We start from the raw sequence: 15224 nt of genomic DNA, 5'->3' as shown, positions 1-15224 counted from the left end.
CTGGAACGTCACATAGATTTCCAAAGATGGGATCTGTTACAATTTTAACTTGACGCTCAAGGAAGGAAACAATGTCAATGAATGCGGCTCTGCGATGTTGCCTCTCCTGAATGTCATATGCTACTGTTCGCCATTTGTCTTTTAACTTATATGGCAGTCTTCTAATCACAGCAAGCATATTGGCAGGTGTATTTAATTCAGAGAGATCATCAATCTCTTCCATTGCATTGCAGCATCCACGTAAGAACAAACAATATGCCTGAAGAGCTTTTCCATCTTCCGATCTAATCAGTGGCCATGAGTGAACTTTGTTCAAATAGGCAGATGCAATCACATGTCCATTCCCAAAGTGCTCATACAGCAGAGTCTTTGCCTTTACATATCCAGCACTTCCAGACATATGTTGGCAGCTTTTAACAAGTTCATTGGGCTGCCCCTTGGTGTACTGTGCAAGATAATGCAGGCAGTCACCAGCATCGCCAGTCTTTGCTTCTATGACCTGTTCAAACGAGCGCATAAAGGCCTGTAAATGTAAAGGGTCACCATCAAAGGTTTGAATCTCCCTTTTGGGCAGTGAAGAAAGACTTTGCTGATGGACCAACATACAAGTTAATTCATTTTGTTTTTCCATAATGGACAACAGATTTTCATTGGCTACTGGAAGAGCAGCTTGTGGCTTAGGCAAAGGTGGAATTGATCCAAAAGCGTCAGAAGGCCCCATAAGAGCTGGTGCAGGCCTTTCCCTTTTCATATTCTGTTGCACTGTTTTTACTTGAAGCTCTGCATTCCCAGTGATTGCATTTCCTTCTGTAAGCATCTGAGGAACAAAAGTCTCTGCATCAGCATTAAGAATTTCAAGGCTGTTTCCCTTTGTTTTAAAATATGATTCCATTCCATTAGATTTCCGTGAAGCGACGCTCCGCTTAGTGGATCCAGTTCTCAGCACGTTCACCTTTGCAACAGTTGCAGCTATATCTGCTTCAAGCTGAAGTTGTTCTTTCTTTCTCCTCAATTGTTCCTCTTGTTCTTCAAGAGAGTGTTTTTCTTTCAGCATATGTTGACGTGCGAGCAAGGCGGCCATTTCAGCTTCTGCCCTGAGACATGCAGATGAAGTAGATGATACTCTTGAGCTTGACCTACTGCCTTGATTTGACACACTGTCGGATGGCAACACGTCATCATTAACATCATTCTGAGGATTAAGAGATAATTGTGGTTCTTTTCCAGTGTGCTCTCGAACCTCCACTTCTCCTCCCAGGGAAGTTTCCTGTGACTGTGCCTTGTCAGATGATGGCCTCCCTGAATGTTTATCAGTTTCAGAAAGCCATATGTTAACATCCTCCATAAACCCTTTATTGTATTTAGAGATGCTTGAGAACCATGTATTTTGTTTATCTTTCTCATCAAATGAGATTAGAGAAAGTAAAGATTCATGCAATGCACTGGCATCCTTAAACAGGTGTGTTAACTCAAACTGTTTTTTGACTTGTGAATGATTTTTATCATCTTTCATTAGCTCTTTAATAGACATAATAACACTTTTCATTTTGTTTACATGCCTTTTCCGATCTGTTTGGATGGTTTCAATTTTGTTTGCAAGAGCTTTCTCAGTGAGGGAAGTTATTCTTTTATCCTTTTCAGTTTTTCCAACAACAGATGCAGCCTGTGATCCACTCTTAAGCATTCAACATAAGCAGCATGCCAAAATCCAAAACAAAGGCAACAGCAATTCCTTCAAACTCAGTTGAACGCCTGCAGAGCCACAACTCACACACACCAAATCCAACAGCAAACGTAGCGGTGGGCGTGTCACAAAAACATCTTCGTATGGTCAGAATCCAAACTGCGTTCAAACAAACAATACGCAGCACAAAAACACAGTTTACATACCACCGTCGTCTTCTCCTTATCTGTCGGTCTAGCCGCTTTTACGGGTGTAGTGGCGGCGGTGTGTGGGCTCGCATCGGCGTTTATTCAGCGCTGATTGCGGGACGGTCCATTGCCGTCGCACTTTTTGCTGACAAATGTTGGCGACTGTCAAGCCTTTGAGTCGCCGAGCAGCTGAATAGGGGAATAATGTTGACGCGCCCGCTGTTTAAAACGTTAGTCAAAGTTCCAAGTTAAAACTCCTTTATTTGTTGTTAAATCCTTAAAATCCGTAGAAAACAGTGAACAAAAACATTCTAAGCTTGAGCGATCAGCAAAAGTCGACTTCCCCCATCACCCACTCATTCACAAAATTTCCCTCGGGCCGTGAACAGGTGATATAGCAATCACTATTACAGACACCACGTGACCCAAAGCTACGCCTATCCATAACACACAGTGTGAGCACTCAGGTCGCATCAGAGCATCGGGCCGTATAGTGTGAGACCCTGCATCGTGACCTATGAACTTCTAACTCCTGCGAGTCAATCGTACAGTTTGAGCAGGAGCTGAATCGCGCGACTGAAAAAAATCGCACAGTGTAAGCCCAGCATAATACGGCGGGGTCCCTGTCGGCTGGTAGCCGAAAAATAGCTCTACTTTGTTGTGTGGGTCAACTTTTCTTGCGACAGACAGAGAGAGGCGTTGAAAGGCTGCTCCAACGGAACTTGTTGTTTTCGGAGGAAAACACGAACACAGTGTACAGTCGAGTCTTAATAGCTTACTTACAACTGGGCTCGTCAGGCACTCTTCTTGGCTGCAGTGGTTATTATTATATTTACATGCTTCCAGCTCCCGTTTTTGCTCGATGACTGCTCGTACCTTTCCACTCCCCTTTTTCTCCCTCCTAGCGCTCACAGACACATAACGTGTATGGCAGTCCGTTCTCCCAGCAGCACGGACTACACTGAACATGATGCTACATTCTTTAGAGCTATGCTTGTAGCATTCTGCCTGTTAGCTTAGCACAACAACAACAACAACGAAAAGGCGCAGAGAGAGAGAGCGTCGCCCTGTAACCATGGCAACCGTAACGCTGCCGCCTGGAACAAAAGAACGTAGCTGTCAAACAAAACCCAAACAGTCCTGACCCGCGACAAAATGAAACAGGAAAGTACCCCAGTGTATTCCATTTATTTCAACAAAGTAACTGTATTCTGAATACCACCTTTTTAAACGGTAACTGTAACGGAATACAGTTACTCATATTTTGTATTCTAAATACGTAACGGCGGTACATGTATTCCGTTACTCCCCAACACTGTGCGAGTGAGGGGACCAGTAACAAATGGGTCCGGAAACAGAATGAAAAGGAAAACAGACAGGTGTTTTTAGTAAATAAAATAGTCTTTATTATAGATAATCTTAACATAAAGAGCCGGCAACGTCGTTTTACCAATAACACTTGGAAAAAGGTTGCAAAAACACGGAACACAACAACCAAACAAAAAAAACCAAAAAAAAAACAAAACAAAAAAACTCCACACCACGAGGAGGCACTTCCAAGGGCCCACAAGCTCCCCTGTCACTAGCAGCAGCTAGTTTTACTGCTGCCGAGGCCCACAAGCCCACACTACTCACGTGAAGCAGTTACACTGCACAATGCTTCCACACTATAGGATCTCTCCCAGACAAACCACCCTGCTCACAGCTCACCCCCAGCTTAAATAGCCTCAGAGGTGATTGCTGACTGGATTCATGTGGCCAACGAGACTAATCAAGAGCAGCTGTGTCCTCGGGAGAGAGGAGAGTGAGAGAGAGACAGAGGGGTGTAACAAGAGAGGAAGAGGTGGAGAGAAAAACCACACCCACACAAGGGCAGTTTCAGGAGGCCCAGCTAGGGCCGTAACACCCCCTCCCATAAATACAAACCAGTGGTTTGTCACAGAACGTCCTACCCAACCTTTAAACATATACCTACCATGCACCATAATAACAGTTAGGCATACCCTGCCAAATCTGCCAAGACCTTTTTGATGGGTTGAAAACACTGCACGGGGTTGGCTCAAGTCCCTCAACATAGTGTCTCAAGTGACAGCCAGATGTTTTTTGAGCCATCACATATGGAGAACCCGTAAGGCAGCTAGAAGGCCTTACAGCAACACTTCTGATGCTTTTTCGCTAGGTCATGGCGAAAGGCATGCTGGTTAGCCAGAGGTGCAGGTTGGAATGGTTGTGTCACACACAATCTGTCACACTGTAGGTCATCTGGAAGATGGTCAACAGGTGGCAGCTCAGAATTAGTCGACCTCTGACATTCACCAAATGAGACCACTGAGCAATTATGCTCCAATTGTTGCCTAGGACTGGCAACTTTGTCTGTTTGCGAACCACAGTTCACTCTTTTGAAAGCAGATCGATTTTGCCTTGAGTTGGCTTTCGAACAGTGAGCAATCAGGTGGCCAGGTTTGTGGCAGAAGAAACAGAGCTTTGTTTTGGATCTTGAAACCACACCTGTATCAGCTTTGCTAGCTGGCACACTCCTAGCCCTCGAGACCAACTGTTTCTGTTTGTAGGCCTCACAATTTGCTATCAAATGGCCAGACTTTAAACAGAAAACGCTTCCGTTTTGCTTTGGGATGGGACACAAGTACCTCACTCTTTGGGTACTGTGCAGCTGGCACATCACTAACCTTCACTGAGGCATCGCGTTGGTCATTCTTAATGACACTGGTTTTATGGATGAGGGCAAACTCATCAGCCAGTGTTGCAGCCTGCTGTAATGAGGACACCTTATGTTCACTGAGGTATACTGCGATGCGCTTGGAGACTCAGTTCTTAAATTCCTCTATCAGCATTAATTCACGAACCGACGCCAGGTCAGTAGCTTTGCTGGACACACACCACCGATCAAAAAGCATACTTTTCTTCCTTGCATAATCTCGGTAGGATTGACCCTGTCCCATTTTTAATCCCCAGAAACGCTGCCTATAGGCTTCTGGGACGAGCTTATAAGCTAGAAGGATGGCACTTTTCAGCTTGTCATAAGTCAGACTGTCCTCACCTGACAATGAGGAACAAACTTCCTGAGCTTTACCTACCAGCTTACATTGTAGCAAAATGGCCCACGACTCCCGTGGCCAGTGTAAGGCTGTGGCTATTCGTTCAAACCACCCGAAGTAGCTGTCAAGCTCAGTGTCGCGGAACACCGGAACCAGACGACTGTTTTTCCCTACATCAAACGGTGTGTCTGCCTGCCGAATGGAGGCAGCCGGAGAAAGGGAAGCCTGCTGGAGTTCCAACTGTCGCAACTTAACAGCTGTCTCCGCCTCCACCTTTTTCAATTCAACCTCCCTGGCTCTGGCAAGCTCTGTGTCTAAACGCTTAAGCTCAATTCAATTCAATTCATTCAATTCAATTTTATTTATATAGCGCCAAATCACAACAAAAGTCGCCTCAAGGCGCTTCATAGATACAGAGAAAAACCCAACAATCATATGACCCCCTATGAGCAAGCACTTTGGCGACAGTGGGAAGGAAAAACTCCCTTTTAACAGGAAGAAACCTCCGGCAGAACCAGGCTCAGGGAGGGGCGGCCATCTGCTGCGACCGGTTGGGGTGAGAGAAGGAAGACAGGATAAAGACATGCTGTGGAAGAGAGACAGAGGTTAATAACAGATATGATTCAATGCAGAGAGGTCTATTAATACATAGTGAGTGAGAAAGGTGACTGGAAAGGAAAAACTCAATGCATCATGGGAATCCCCCGGCAGCCTACATCTATTGCAGCATAACAAAGGGAGGATTCAGGGTCACCTGGTCCAGCCCTAACTATATGCTTTAGAAAAAAGGAAAGTTTTAAGCCTAATCTTAAAAGTAGAGATAGTGTCTGTCTCCCGAATCCAAACTGGAAGCTGGTTCCACAGAAGAGGGGCCTGAAAACTGAAGGCTCTGCCTCCCATTCTACTTTTAAATACTCTAGGAACAACAAGTAGGCCTGCAGAGCGAGAGCGGAGCGCTCTAATAGGGTGATATGGTACTACAAGGTCATTAAGATAAGATGGGGCCTGATTATTTAAGACCTTGTATGTGAGGAGCAGGATTTTGAATTCAATTCTGGATTTAATAGGAAGCCAATGAAGGGAAGCCAAAACAGGAGAAATATGCTCTCTCTTTCTAGTCCCTGTCAGGACTCTTGCTGCAGCATTTTGGATTAGCTGAAGGCTTTTCAGTGAGTTTTTTGGACATCCTGATAATAATGAATTACAGTAGTCCAGCCTGGAAGTAATAAATGCATGAACTAGTTTTTCAGCGTCACTCTGAGACAGGATATTTCTAATTTTAGAGATGTTGCGCAAATGGAAGAAAGCAGTCTTACATATTTGTTTAATATGTGCATTGAAGGACATGTCCTGGTCAAAAATGACTCCAAGGTTCCTCACCGCGTTACTGGAGGCCAAGGTAATGCCATCCAGAGTAAGAATCTGATTAGATACCATATTTCTAAGATTTTCAGGGCCGAGTACAATAACCTCAGTTTTATCTGAATTAAGAAGCAGAAAGTTAGCGGCCATCCAGGTCTTTATGTCTTTAAGACATTCCTGCAGTTTAACTAATTGGTGTGTGTTATCTGGCTTCATGGACAGATAGAGCTGGGTGTCATCTGCATAGCAGTGAAAATGTATGCTATGTCTTCTAATGATACTGCCTAAGGGAAGCATGTATAATGTAAACAGAATTGGTCCTAGCACTGAACCCTGTGGAACTCCATAATTAACCTCAGTGTGTGAAGAGGACTCTCCATTTACATGCACGAATTGGAGTCTATTAGATAGATATGATACAAACCACTGCAGTGCAGTACTTGTAATACCTACAGCATGTTCTAATCGCTCTAATAGGATATTATGATCAACAGTATCGAACGCTGCACTGAGGTCTAGCAGGACAAGCACAGAGATGAGTCCACTGTCAGAGGCCATAAGAAGATCATTTGTAACCTTCACTAAAGCTGTTTCTGTGCTGTGCTGAGCTCTGAAACCTGACTGAAACTCTTCAAATAAACCATTCCTCTGCAGATGATCTGTTAGCTGTTTGACAACTACTCTTTCAAGGATTTTTGATATGAAAGGAAGGTTGGAGATTGGCCTATAATTAGCTAAGACTGCTGGGTCTAGAGATGGCTTTTTGAGTAAAGGTTTAACTACAGCCAGCTTGAAGGCCTGTGGTACATAGCCGATTATTAGAGATAGGTTGATCATATTTAAGATCGAAGAATTAATTAATGGCAGGACTTCTTTGAGCAGTTTTGTAGGAATGGGGTCTAAAAGACACGTTGAGGGTTTGGAGGAAGTAATTATTGAAGTTAACTCAGAAAGATCAATTGGAGAAAAAGAGTCTAACTTAATATCAATGGTACTAAGAGTAGCTGTAGATAATATTACATCTGTGGGATGATTATTGGTAATTTTTTCTCTAATGATAAAAATTTTATTTGTGAAGAAGTTCATGAAGTCATTACTAGTTAACGTTAAAGGGATGGTTGGCTCAAAAGAGCTCTGACTTTTTGTCAGCCTGGCTACAGTGCTGAAGAGAAACCTGGGGTTGTTCTTATTTTCTTCAATCAGTGATGAATAGTAAGATGTTCTGGCTTTGCGGAGGGCTTTCTTATAAAGCAGCAAACTATTTCTCCAGGCTAAATGATGATCCTCTAGATTTGTGACACGCCATTTCCTCTCCAGATTACGAGTCATCTGCTTTAGGGTACGTGTTTCAGAATTATACCACGGAGTCAGGTACTTCTGATTTGAGGCCTTAGTTTTCACAGGAGCTACAGTATCCAGAGTCGTACGTAGTGAGGAGGTGAAATTATTAACAAGATAATCGACCTCTGTTGGGGTAGCGTTCAGATAGCTGCTTTGCTCTGTGTTGGTACAGGGCATTGGAGATGATAACAGTGGGTGGATTATATTCTTAAACTTAGTTACAGTGCTTTCAGAAAGACATCTACTTTGATAAAGTCTACTCTTCACCGCTGTGTAATCAATTATTGTAAAAGTAAATGTTATCAGGAAATGATCAGACAGGAGAGGGTTTTCAGGAAACACTGTTAAATGTTCAGGTTCGATGCCATATGTTAAAACAAGATCTAGAGTGTGATTAAAGTGGTGGGTGGGTTCTTTTACATTTTGAGAGAAACCAATTGAGTCTAATAACAGATTAAATGCCATGTTGAGGCTGTCATTTTTAGCATCTACATGGATGTTAAGATCACCCACAATAATTATTTTATCTGAGCTCAGAACTAAATTAGATATAAAGTCTGAGAAATCAGACAGAAACTCTGTGTAAGGCCCAGGTGGACGATAGATGATAACAAGTAAGACTGGTTTCTGAGTTTCACAGCTGGGGTGGACAATGTTAAGCATCAGGCTTTCAAATGAATTAAAAGTCTGTCTTGGTCTTTCATTAATTAATAGGCTGGTGTGAAAAATTGCTGCCACACCGCCCCCTCGGCCTGTGCTTCGAGATTTCTGGTAGTTAGAATGGCTCGGGGGTGTTGATTCATTTAAACTAACATAATCATCCTGCTGCAACCAGGTTTCTGTAAGGCAGAGTAAATCAATTTGTTGATCAATTATTAAGTCATGTACTAACAGAGACTTGGAGGAGAGAGACCTAATATTTAATAATCCACATTTCACTGTTTTACTCTTTGGTTCAGATGTGGATACTGTATTGTTCTTTCTTTGTGATTGTTTATGTTTAAGTTGTTTGTTGCTGGTTTTTAGTTTGTTTTTTGTCTTTTTGGAAGCTGACACAGTCTCTATGGAGATGGGTTTTTGGGGGGGTAGCAGGAGGAGAGAAGCTGCAGAGAAGCGTGTAAGACTGCAACTCTGCTTCCTGGTCCCAACTCTGGATAGTCATATTTTGGGGGGTTTAATAAATTTGTCCATATTTCTAGAAATGAGCAGTGTTGGGTAAGTTACTTTAAAATAGTAATTTAGGTACATTACTAGTTACTTCTCTCAAAAGTAACTCAGTTACTTCAAGTTACTCGTTACTTTCAAAGTAACTAGTTACTAGGGAAAGTAACTTTGGTTTTACTCAGAATTCTCTTGTTAATGTGTTTCTTCCATAACTTTGCCAGTCTTCTAGCTTGCTTACTTGCCACAAGTGCACTGTGCCACCTACCAATAGAAAGGAAAAAATAATGTGCACATTTCCACGAGAGAAATCCCACGCCTGGACCGTCATTGACTGCTGCCATGATTCTAGCCTACGTCACAGCGTCATGTGCGCCTTTTACATCCAACACAAAAACTGCAGTCGTGGTGCTTTCGATTGTACTCAGAACTCGGAAATTCTGCCTTCTGAATAGGAAGATGTAGGTAACACCAGACTGCAGATGAGCTGCATACAGGGCTGGACTGGGACAAAAAAATCGTCCCGGGCATTTTGACTAGAGACCGGCCCACCATTATAGGAAAAATCATAAAGCCTTTGAATGAAAATAAACACTGTTGTGACAGTGATGTTCACTGTTTTGATGGTATATATGCATCAATCTATCAATCGTTTGTTGTAAGATTCAGATAATTTTTTTAAAAGCTAGACATTTTAAATGAGAATAAGAAAGAAAAGTATTTCTTTGTGCCCCCCTCTCCCCGTTAATGCCCTACCTGCCCCCCTGGCAACACTTTGCTAGATCCGCCCCTGCACAGTTACCAGCTGTCAGCTACTTAGAAAAGGATCCTGGTGTTATTTGTCTCTCAGAAACAGTTCATAACTTCCCTTCAACTCATTCATGTCACCTAAAAGGTAAACCTGTTTCTCCATCACAGCTCTGATGATCCAGTAAGGACATCTCCTGGTTTCATCTTCATGTTTCCCTCTCACCAGATAACCAAACCATATCATGACCAGCAGGTTTACAGCTGTGGCTCCAGCAAACATCAGCTGATACTAGAAATTAATATTAAATAAATTCTAACAATAGCTGATCAAGCTTAAACGTGCTGCTGTTGTTTAGCGCGACATCCGCTGATTTCTGGAAACCAGCGGTGAGTGAGCGATAAACAAACAAGAGAGCCGATCAGCTGATCATTGATCAGTTTTCATGATTGAAGTAGAAACGGGAGAGGGAGGGGGGAGAATGAAAGAAGAAGAGGCGGCTGTGCAGCAAAGACACAGAATAAATCCAGCTTTGTGCCTTTTTCATTGTAGCTTAATTACGGGACAAACTGTTCCCTTTCACCTCAATAAGAAACGCGTAATATTTTCTCTGAATACCAGACGGGACGGTTGGCAACTCTAATAACTTATGAACAAAATAAAGTTCAACATCAGTAACTTCATAGCACCACCCAGCTGTATAGAAACTCCGTCATGCTAGCTAGCACGCAGTATGGAAAAAGTCAGCATAACGAAAATAAACTCCACCTAAACTTGGTTCATATCTGACCCAAAGAGACTGCAGGTCATAACTTCTTACCTGAAGTTCAGTTCACACTTGGACCGGCGGCCGCCTCGGGTCCCTTTTCCTTCATCCACCTGCTGGCCTCCACCACTTGCTAATGTTACTGAATCTGTGGAAGCTCCGCGATAGCCACCACACGAAGTAACGAATAACGAGCCTATCTAAATCCCAGTAACGAGTAACGCGTTCCTGATTTTGGCATAATAACTAGTTACTGTGCTCGTTACCACAATAATAACGTAGTTACTGTAACGCGTTACTTAATAACGCGTTAGTCCCAACACTGGAAATGAGAGCTGCTCCATCCAAAGTGGGATGGATGCCGTCTCTCCTAACAAGACCAGGTTTCCTCCAGAAGGTTTGCCAATTATCTATGAAGCCCACATCCAACTCCTTTAGCTGGAACTCCCTCTCACGATCCTCCTTTTCCAACTGGAGACGAGCCAGGCGGACACGTAGCCTAGCATCCTGCTTCGAACCTACTGATGACTCTATGGAGAGTGGTTCGAAGTGAGGCAGTGTCATCGGCTTGTCCTCAGGGATCTCCTGAGCAACAGGCGTAGACACTGAAGGAGCTACAGCTTGATCTGGCACCTGTGGAACAGGCTGAGACGTTACACCATGCTCAGGTAGACTGGCAGACCCACTATCCCTTTCTCCACCAAGCCAGACACAAGAGCAGCTTTCAGCTCAGCCTTATGCAGAGCTGTGGAGACACAAATGCCATAAAATGATGCCACCTCATGCAAATCCCTCTTCCTACAGGCGTCCAGCTGGACAAGCGAAGGGTTTTCCTTAAACACGGTAATAGCCATTAAAACTAAAACTACCTGAGGATAACAGTAACAACAAAGCAGCACCACCTCCAATACACAAATGAAAAATAGGTGGGAAATGTGTGGCAACAGGTTAACCAAAAAATAAAAATACCACCGACTCTCTCCCCAGACCTACCTACTAAAATCTTAGCCTGCTTAGCTTCTGAAGTGTACCAGGCTCGAGGCAACTTTAAAGGCTAAGCATCAAGTGCACAAAGCACTGACAAGCCTACCTCCGACAGGGAACTAATCCCCACCCGGGATTATTCCGAAAATAAAACAGGCAAAACAAAAAATGAGTGCCTGAAGGAGGAGTTCACGCTCAGCTAGACACTCCCCTCTGCTAACCAGAGAGAGAGCGCAGCAGACACAATGCAACTAAACAAGCCACCGGCGAACAACACACTAAAACTCAATTGCTGTTCCTTCCATTCATATTCCGGACGAGCCCCCACATTGTTACGTCCCCCACAAAGGGGTCTAGGCGTGCAAGTGAGGGGACCAGTAACAAATGGGTCCGGAAACAGAATGAAAAGGAAAACAGGTGTGTTTAGTAAATAAAATAGCCTTTATTATAGATAATCTTAACATAAAGAGCCGGCAACGCAGTTTTACCAATAACACTTGGAAAAAGGAAAAAGGTTGCAAAACACGGAACACAACAACCAAACAAAAAACTCCACACCACGAAGAGGCACTTCCAGGGACCCACAAGCTCACCCTGTTACTAGCAGCAGCTAGTTTTACTGCTGCCGAGGCCCACAAGCCCACACTACTCACGTGAAGCAATTACACTGCACACTGCTTCCACACTATAGGATCTCTCCCAACACCTTCAACGCCCAATGTGGGAACACCAGAGAAAAACCACCCTGCTCACAGCTCACCCCCAGCTTAAATAGCCTCAGAGGTGATTGCTGACTGGATTCAGGTGGCCAACGAGGCTAATCAAGAGCAGCTGTGTCCTGGGGAGAGAGGAGAGTGAGAGAGAGACAGAGGGGTGTAGCAAGAGAGGAAGAGGCGGAGAGAAAAAGCACACCCACACAAGGGCAATTTCAGGAGGCCCAGCTAGGGCCGTAACATAAGCAATAGTTACTTTTCAAGTAATTAATTACTTTTAGAATCTTGTAACTCAGTTACTTTTTTGAAGAAGTAACTAGTAATTATAATTAATTACTTCAAAGTAACTTGCCCAACACTGATAAGAACCAGTCCATTTACCATTTGAGTTTCTTTACATTTTTCAAGCAAGTAATAGAAGTGTTATGACTTTCCACCAGGGTTATCTTAAGAGAACGGGCTTATTAGGTGGTGAGATAAGAAAACCAAGTACTCAGGGTAATTTCGAGAAATAACTAAGTGGATGGACCCTGCTCGGTGAGTTATGGTTTTCAGCTTCCATAATAAACAGCTCGCTATTTGTTAAGTTTTAGTCTAGCCTCCTTTGTCTGCATTTTGGTCCTCACACAAAACTTACACAATCTGCAGCTGCACATCCTGACAGCCATGCTCTTATTACCTCAAATTTAATAACCTTTTAACTATGTCTCAGTTGCTAAAGGGTGATTAAAAAGTCCTTCCAAAAAGTAATTAAAAGGGGTAAGTTTCAATTGGGTTTAAGAGGGAAAAGGCTTCAGTCCTGGCCAAAGCCTCATCTCCAAGGAGACCCACTGGGTAAAATAATTTAACGATGTGAGCTAAGGAAGAGGAGTGTGAGCAAGTGAGACGTGGCCAAGGAGCACTGGATCAGATTACCACCACAGCCCGCCCCCCCAGCAAAAATCGTCTGAAGAGGTTGATGTGGCATTCTGAAACGCAACATCAGCAGGGTCCAAGAAGCCATGGGACCATGGGAGAGAGGGGAGAGCACTTAGTCCAGGGGATCCAAGTTGGGATTTTTGCCAAGTGTTGACCATTGGGAGAAGGAGAATGTGAGTGTGATAGCTTAATGCAAGACCGTAGGGAGAAATTTTGAGGGAGACTGGTCATTTTTTTCGTAGAAATAAAGAATGGAGAGTGAGCTGTTGGTTGAGTGTTCAAAGGAAGATTTACCGGAGAAGCGGATGAGCTCAATGAAAACTGGTGGGTAATTCTGGTAAACATTCCACATTTCAGCCATGAAACAGGGGAAACAAATTAGTTAGCATATAGAAATGACAGGTTTGCAGGAGTAGCATAGATGCGTCTCATTACCACACTAAGGAGCCAGACAATCTGGTAGAGATTGAGTGCTTGAGCTGGTCTTTAAATGCAGGTCAGTAATGAGAATGATTAGAACCAAGTGATCAGGTTGATGTGTGGAAGTAAAAAAGCTAACCTCTGCTCAGCTCCTCATAGAGACTCCAAGGCAATAACAAACAAGGGGAGGCTATGACACACGTTATTGGAAGCATATTTTTGTTGTACTTACTTTGCACAAACACTTTGATCAGTTATAAAGGGCAATAACACTACAACGTGTTACAGTTAATCCAACTTGTTTTTAATGGGTTATTCCTGACTTTCAGGTTTCAGATATAGCAGAGGCTATTCTGCCTATAGCTCTGCTGCCAGCTCTTCATTTATTCATTAAAAAAAGAAAAAGCTGTCACATGTGCAACTCTGAAGATAAACAACTATCTGGGATAATGAGTTTGCACTTTAACTAAACAGTTTTAAAATGAATGGTGTGTGATTTTGACATGTCAGGATCATAGGAGAAACTGACAGTTGGTCTGTATAGATTAACTTCTAATGAAAACAGATGGGGGGAAGCATTATGTAATGTCATGAGATTGGCTCGCCATCAAGCGCAGCAATCTTCCACCCGCTAAATCTAGATTAATTCTGCTTGTGTTTATGTGTGGGTGTGTATGCATGTGTGCGTGTGAGAGACAGAGAGAGAGTGGCGTGGGCAAATCTGTCAGGTTTTAAGAAATACTGGCAGGCAGTTCATTAGTGTTCAATGCAGCAGATTTTATAGCACAGTGCTCTAGACTTGAACACAACATATTTTTTAAAAATAAAATAATGTGACATCTAAAATGTTTTGCTCACAAAATGTAATCTTTTTAAAGTCCTCAAACCCCCACCCCCTAGACACACTGTGCACATACACAGACACACACAGCTGGTAGACTTTGACTCTCAATGTGACGTTTGCACTTTATACACAGGTTTAGCCTTTGCTGCCCCCTACTGTCGGAATCATCTCAGCACCACATTTTTGTCAAATTTATTTGTTCTCACAATTCTTGAAATTTGTATCTTTTTAAAACTGTATATTGTACAATCATTGTGGTACAAGCTTGGTGAGATATTCAGAAATGCCTCATGAGGTTAGGATGTTCACGAGAAATGGTGATCAGCCCAAAAATAAATTGTCTCAGTCTTTACTTCCCTCCGTCTTTCTTCCTTAGTGCCTAGTAAGTTAGTTACAAGTTGATGCCTGTGTTTGTTTGTTTTTTTGTTTGTTTTTTATTCTTTAAAATTACTGCTGCCGTCTGTGTTTTAGTTTTGCTACTTCTAGGTCCTAGGGTTTGATCTCATTGCCCCTCATGATATTCTCTGCTCCCTCTGTTTCCATGTCTAGTCATCCCTGCCTGTGTGTTCCCTCTGTTCCAGTGTAGTCCTTCAACATCGTTCAACTTAGAGAAACCATTCAGGGACCATTAGATTCTTCTTCTTTTGAACATATGTGCTTGTATTTTTTTCAGCAATTCATTGCATAGTTTTTATGAAATTCCAAAAAATTGCACCAACCCAGGCCACTCTGGAGCCCTAGCACTTGGCCAAACTTTCATCAAACTTTATATGAGTCACAAGACTTTTATCCGGTAATTCTGTGTTTTTGACATCTTTTTTTTTCTCTTTTCTTCCACAGGAACAGTTTAGGTTTCATGAAGAATTTGATTCTTCATGGAATTTTCCCAACACTGCATGATGATATCATCAGCTGTAAAAACTGAGGCTGGAGAATAATCTGAAAAAGAATTTCTTTTTCCTTCTTTCACACCCAGACCTTTTCCCTACATGTATAATATATACATCAAAATGTAGCTATCAATGTCCTCTTTCATCCA

Source organism: Aulonocara stuartgranti (genome assembly GCF_965226115.1).
Source record: "Aulonocara stuartgranti genome assembly, chromosome: 15".
NCBI lineage: Eukaryota > Metazoa > Chordata > Actinopteri > Cichliformes > Cichlidae > Aulonocara > Aulonocara stuartgranti.
This window is presented reverse-complemented; position numbering follows the sequence as displayed.